General features: G+C 35.9%; 1 non-coding gene across 1 annotated transcript; it reads left to right on the top strand.

Moving 5' to 3' along the window:
* The first annotated feature begins 5,589 nt into the window (after window positions 1-5,589).
* On the top strand, window positions 5,590-5,694 carry LOC136332757 (U6 spliceosomal RNA). The gene has a single exon (XR_010730906.1). It is a non-coding gene; the product is annotated as a U6 spliceosomal RNA (small nuclear RNA).
* Window positions 5,695-7,032: the final 1,338 nt, after the last annotated feature.

Here is a 7,032-nt window from a genome sequence, read left to right on the forward strand (position 1 = left end):
CTCCTGTGGTGCCAAAGTAACAATTTTAGGTTTGGGAGCGTGTAGGTGAAAGCTCTGGTCTCAACACCAGAAAGCTGAGTCATTGATGGGCCCCTACTTCCTGGCTTCTCAGCATGACCTTGTCTTTATGTCTGGGGCAAGAGAGACTCCCAAGTGTGGAGCAGTTGCTTTGCACCAGGCTGATTTCACTTAGAGGGGACTGCTCTACCCAAGAAAAGTGAGGACTATAGTGTTGGAGAATGACTCAGCACAGGGTTCTGGTGACTGTCCCCTACATTGTCTCTCTCTGGGCCTCCAACTTTACACTCTCCTCATACAACTCTAGTCCTTTCAGCTCTCCCCCACCAGAGCCCCCAGTAAGTGGCTATGAACAAGATTTTCTGCACTGGCTCTTTAAGATGGAGCTTGCATCTCCAAGAGCTCTGTCTCTTTCTTGCAGCGAGAAACCTAGCTCTTTTCATCTCCAAATGCTGTCTGGGTGCCTTTTCTAGGCTCTGTGGCTCTAGTCTGAATTCTCAGCCACTGCTCACTTGAGGCAGCCCTTTGTGTGACCCTGTTTTTTCTACCAGTCTTGGTGTGGCTTGTTCTGTGACCCTTGATTATTAGACTCCTCTTTATTTAGTCCAAAGTTGGTTTTTCAAGATTATTGTTCTCAAATTAAGTTGCAATTCAATTTGTTCCTGGGTGGTGGTAGTTGGAAAGTCCACCTACTCAGTCACCATCTTGAACTCTGTCAATATAAACATTTAAGATTCTGGCCTGCATGTATAGATATCTACTCATTTTGTGGCCACCAAAGACAAGCTTTTCATGTAAGTTCCCTTGCTTGTTAAACCTGCCACCAGCCACCTTGGAGTGGTCTCTCTTTCTTCAGTCTCTCTTATCCTCTGTGTCTGGGAGCCTATTTCAGATCTGAGCCAAGGAACTCCTGAGGTTGTGAACCAACAGCTGTTTTTTTTTGTTTTTTGTTTGTATTTTTCCGAAGCTAGAAACGGGGAGAGACAGTCAGACAGACTCCCGCATGCGCCCGACCGGGATCCACCCGGCACGCCCACCAGGGGCGATGCTCTGCCCACCAGGGGGCAATGCTCTGCCCCTCCACGGCATCGCTCTGCTGAGAGCGACCAGAGCCATTCTAGCGCCTGGGGCAGAGGCCAAGGAGCCATCCCCAGTGCCTGGGCCATCTTTGCTCCAATGGAGCCTTGGCTGTGGGAGGGGAAGAGAGAGACAGAGAGGAAGGAGGGGGGGTGGAGAAGCAAATGGGCACTTCTCCTATGTGCCCTGGCCGGGAATTGAACCCAGGCCCCCCGCACGCCAGGCCGACGCTCTACCGCTGAGCCAACCGGCCAGGGCCCCAACAGCTGTTTTAAGAATAGATTATATGCTATACACCTGAAATAAATACAAAATGATATTGAATGTAAAAAAATAAAAACAGAAAAAATTGACTATAGAGCTCAAGGTAGCAAAAGGAAACCAGTTAAAAAGTTGTTCCAGTAAACCAGGACATAATAATCCCATGGATCAATGGGCTTATTCCATAGATTTACTAAATCTATCCTTTTTAGATTTATGAACTTAACTTTTAAATTCTTACTTAGATTTATGGGGTGTTTTTATTTCAATTTCAAATTAATTAATCTAATGTATTTTGAAATATCTAACCTGTCAGATATTGCTTCTATTTAAAATCAAGCTCATACATTTCTATAAAATTAAGTTATTAAATTTATCTTTTTTTTTTTTTTGCTTCTTAATACTCAGTGATCTTTGTTAAATATTATATCATTTAGACAGAAATGATTTGGCCAGAAGAAATTTGGTAAAAATCAAGATAGTCAACAATGTCATTCAGTTAAAGTGATTCTATAATAGATCATTTTGGTAAGTTATAGACTTCTCTTATCTGTCTTTTAAGTGTTTTAAAGATCTTTGTTGATTTATACGATATCCAGGTTTTCAATACTATTTTGAAGATGTTTTTTATGTAGTATCTAATTATGACAACTTCCACCTAGTAATCATCTAATTATGATAACTTCCCCCAAGAAATCAGAGTTGAAAAAGAATTCTACTTAAAAACAAAAGCAATATAGAGATAAATAATATTGCTATCTTCATCATTTTATGGTAAAAGCAATAAATATTTGAAAATATTGCTATATGTAAGGACTTCTTAAGGTCCTTTACTTTTTTATTATTATTAATTTTGAGAGAGAGAAAGGGAAAAATAGTAACATTGACTTGTTATTCCACTTATTTATGTATTCATTGGTTAATTCTAGTATGTGCTCTGACCAGGGATCAAACCCACAACCTTGGTATGTCAGGATGATGCTCTAACCAGGCCTCTAAAATAGATATCTTTCATTTTTTTTATAAATAATTGTATTAAATGCAACAATTTTTGAGACGTTGTCAATTTATATGTCCTCCCAGAAGAAAATATGCCTATGGAACAGTATTGTCCTCATCTCTATTCAACCAGACTATCATGAAAAAAAATCTATATATTTCAAGCCCCTATTTGGCAAATTGTAAACACACAATAATGAACATATTTTAAATTACTAGTTTGTATTTATAAAATTAAAAAAAATTTTGAGAAACAAAGTTGAGGAAGAAAGAGAGAGGTAGGGAGAGCTAAAGAAGCATCAACCCATTGTTCTACTTAGTTGTACCATTGATTACTTCTCATATATGCCTTGACTGGGGCTCAAACTGGCGGCTTCAGGGGTCAAGCTGGAGCCCTCTGGTTCAGCAACCCAATGATCAAACCAGTGACCCCAGGCTTGAACCAATGACCTGTGTGCTCTGAAGCAGTGTTCTATCTACTACACCACCGACTAGGGCTAAAATTAAAATATATATATTTAAACCCTGACAGTGTCTTAGACTTTCTTTATTTTTCATGACCTTCACAGTTTTGAGGAGTACTAGTTATTATTTTGTATAATGTTCCTAAATATCTGATATTTTGGTCACAATTAGACTGAGATTTAAAGCTTTGGGGAAGAATACAACAGACATAGAACAGCATTCTTCTCATTACTTTATATTGGGGGTACAGGATATCAACAGGTCATCACTGGTGATGTCAATAGGGAGCAAGCACTTGGTTAAGGGAGTGAGTGAGCACCACTTTTCTTTACTGTTCATCCCTGTTTTCTATTTTCTGTACTCTATTCTTTGGAAGTGGGTTACTAAATGTGGCCCTCACTCAAACAGGAGGCTATTGTTGGTGATATCCACATTTATTATTTGTGAGGCTATGAGAAATATTTGTTACATCTTTAGTCTAAACATTTTAATTAAGACTTAATTTGCTTTCTGTTTTCTATGAGAATAGACTCAATTTTCATGGTTTCCTATTCTCTTTAATCAACAGAAAACCAATATCCCTCCTGACTCTGAGGAATCTCAATACAGAATTCCTGATGGTGTCTGGAGGCAGATATGTAAAATCTTGCTTCCAAACCGTAACTGCTTCTGAGGTTTTTAGTCATTTCACTAAACCATTCGGAGATTTTTTGTGATGGTATTTTAATAACTTAGACTTAAGTTTGATTAATTTATACATAGCTATTTCCTCCCTCTTTGAACTCAATCCTTAGTTTATATAACATATTTATTCACAGAACCTACTATAGGACCTGTGGATATTTCAGTAAATAATAAATTAAAATTGTTTTCCTTTTATTTAAGTAGTTAATGAGAAAGATAATCTCATAAGTAAATAAATAAGCCTAAAATAAAAATAAAATCCACAAAACTTGTCTTATGGGTCATAAGCTACAAAGCACAGTGCTTTTACATTGTAGATAGTCAACAAATATTTGAATGTTGAATACTGAACATATTATTTGAAGGACAAAAGACAACAACTTAAAAATTCCTCTGCAATGATGGAGCATACTTGTCAAGTAGATAGCCAACAACATGGGCATTCATATTTATATTTAAAACAAATATAATTGGACATAATTTACCAGCTAGTTTACAGCATGCACAATGAACCAAGTCTTTGGGTTGCTTCACCATTCTGACTTAGGTTTACTTACACAAATACCTCTATGTGAGAATAATCCACAACTGTCAGATATAATGCATTGGTGCCTTCACAGCAGACTTGGAGCTCCCACCAGGGGGGTGAGAACAACTTTGGAGTCAGAAAGAAGGACCTAGGAAAAAATGGATCAGTTCAGTGCTACCAAGATAATATACAGGGAAGAGTGACAAACCTAGACTTGATCCTTACTAACATGTAGTCGTGAGACAAAAGAATCAAGTCTAATTTAAATGAGTAGAGTATCAAAACAAACAGAGGTGAAGAAGTTAAAGGAAATCAAGGACTGATAAAGCAGGAAAATGAGTAGAAAAATAGATTAATAAATAACTCTCCCAATCTAATGACTGAGTTTCAAATATATTCCCAAAGAAAAACTAGAGGAAGAATAGACAGAAAGATGAGATACATCTACTGAACTCTTACAGTTGAAAATATAAGAGGATTTTGTTGCCTATTCACTACCAGCTATGGCCCAGGGACACCAGAGCTTACAGAAACCCTGAGGAATATCGAACATGACAATTGAGAGTAGGCAGCTGTGTACCTTCATGTCTTACTGTCATTGGCTTATTAAAGGTTTAATAGGAAAAAAAATATTACATGAAAAACATGGAAAGACACAGGTTGACAACTACAGCATTTGTTGCTTTTCTGTACTTCCATTTATCAAAACACATATGAAGATTTCAGCATTTTATTTAACTTATTTATTCCTGCACTTGTCCAGCAGACATCTGCAGACATATTATGTAAAACAAGGCTATGTTAGCTATACAAGTCCATTCATTGAAAACTCTAGCATTGCATTTTCCCATTTGTGGTAAAACAGCAATTCACATTTTAGCAAAATGCTAAAGCTCTGTATATATGTAATACCTCTGTGGAAATTAAATCTATGATGGACATAAGCCCAGAGCCAGCCTGAGGCAGACAATTACACAGAGTCGCATACACAAAAAATATGTGAGAAAGTTTTGAATAAGTTTGTTTTGAATAGATCTGATGTGAAATGAGTCATGTAGCTATTGCATGTGAATATATTCTTAAACTACAAATAAATATTAATGATGTCTGAACAGTTTATTCTAGCATGGGTTACTGTTGATAAAGAGACAAATATCATTTTTCTGGCCAACAAAGTGAGCAAAACAAACCTGTATTGAGTGTCTGTCTTGGTCAAGCTACTATGTTAGATGGTTCACATATAGTGTCTTCTTTAATTTTCATAACTATCATACGAGATAGTCCCTTATCATTAATCTGTCACTAGGAGATTTAACCATCTGTAGGAATTCTTCAATGTTTAATTTTGTGTGACATCTTCTGATTTAAATGTGCTTTAAGGTCAGTATCTATAATATAATGAGTTCTTGAGTTGATAACTCAACATTGACTCTCACCCTGCACCATTGCTCTCTTCTCCTCTTCATGTGAATGAACCCAGATGAGGTGTTAACAAGTCCAAAATGAAGGAAACATGATTTGTATTTAAAAATGGCTTTGAAAAATACCTAATAAGCGCTTGCTTCCACAATACATATATTGAAATTGGAATGATACAGAGAAGATTAACATAGCCCCCTAAGCAAGGACATCACAAATTCCTTAAGGATTTCCATATATTGTCACTTTAATCAATTCAATAAGAAATAAAATAAAATGAAAATATCTAATAGGCATCAATCACTTATGTATAGAAACATTAAGATAGAATGTACTACTTATGTTTTCTATGCCATTTTATGTTGGAGAATATATGCCCCATTGGTCTAACTCTAATGGAATATTAAATTTCAAGAAAGCTCCTTGACTGGCAGAGCCAAACTGCATTATCATTCCCATTTTCCAGATGAGGGAATTGACGCTTAGCATATGTAGAGAAGATCCTGGTTACAAAGCTAGCAAATAGAGGCAAGAAACCTGACTGCCCTAAAAGTGGGTGTCCTGTATGCACTGCTGCTGTGACCTTTAGTTGAGCTGTAGTTGGGCTTGAAACAATCTTTTCTCCCAAGGGACTCTTCTATGATGTCTTTCTTTCTTTTTTCTCTTTTTTTTTTTTTTTTTTTTTTTTAACCAGGAGAACAATTTACAGCTGACCTTTAAACAATACAGCTCTTTGGTACACTGACAACTCTGTGCAGTTGAAAATCTATATTTATCTTTTGAATCTCTCAAAAATTTAACTAATAGCCTACTGTTGATCAGAATTCTTACTAATAACATAAACAGTCAATCAATATATATTTTGTTTTTATATATATTATACACAGGTATTCTTACAATAAAGTAAGCTATGGAAAAAAACACAGGGTATGGTAAAAGTAAGTTTGCAGCTGTAAATATGCAAAACACAGAGTTGATTCTAGTATTATTATTGATTAATTATAATATTATTTTCCATGTGAACAACTGTAAACCTTCTTTTGTTCTATTCTGTGTTATCAAGAAAATCATTTAAAAAAGAAAATTTATTTACAGTACTGGTTGAAAAAAATATGTGTATAAGTGGACCAGTATAGTTTAAACCAGTGTTGTTCAATGGTCAACTGTACTGTACTTTATAACAGAATTGTCGAAATGAGCAGGAAGACAATCCCAACATGGAAATTGATGAATAAAATCATAAGGGAAAATTCAGAATGAAAAGGAATGTCACATAACCTTTAAAAATAGAGGTACTTCCTCGTCTTGGAAAACATTAAAGTTCTTGTCTAGAAATGCCACACACAATAAATTGAACTGCACCCCGATCATTCACCTTGGGAGAATGAGCCAAGCCATGTGTGAACCTTAAGCTGTCACTTTCAAAAATTGTGAGACTGACCTAAGACTTCACCTTTAGCAATCAAAATTGAGAAGTTAAAAAATTAAATAAAATAGCTGTATGTTACTTTTGGTGGAATTAATACTTTTAGTTTAAATTATTACTGATGGAAGAATATACAGGGGAAAAAAATCACGGT

Source organism: Saccopteryx bilineata, chromosome 3 (genome assembly GCF_036850765.1).
Source record: "Saccopteryx bilineata isolate mSacBil1 chromosome 3, mSacBil1_pri_phased_curated, whole genome shotgun sequence".
Lineage (NCBI taxonomy): Eukaryota > Metazoa > Chordata > Mammalia > Chiroptera > Emballonuridae > Saccopteryx > Saccopteryx bilineata.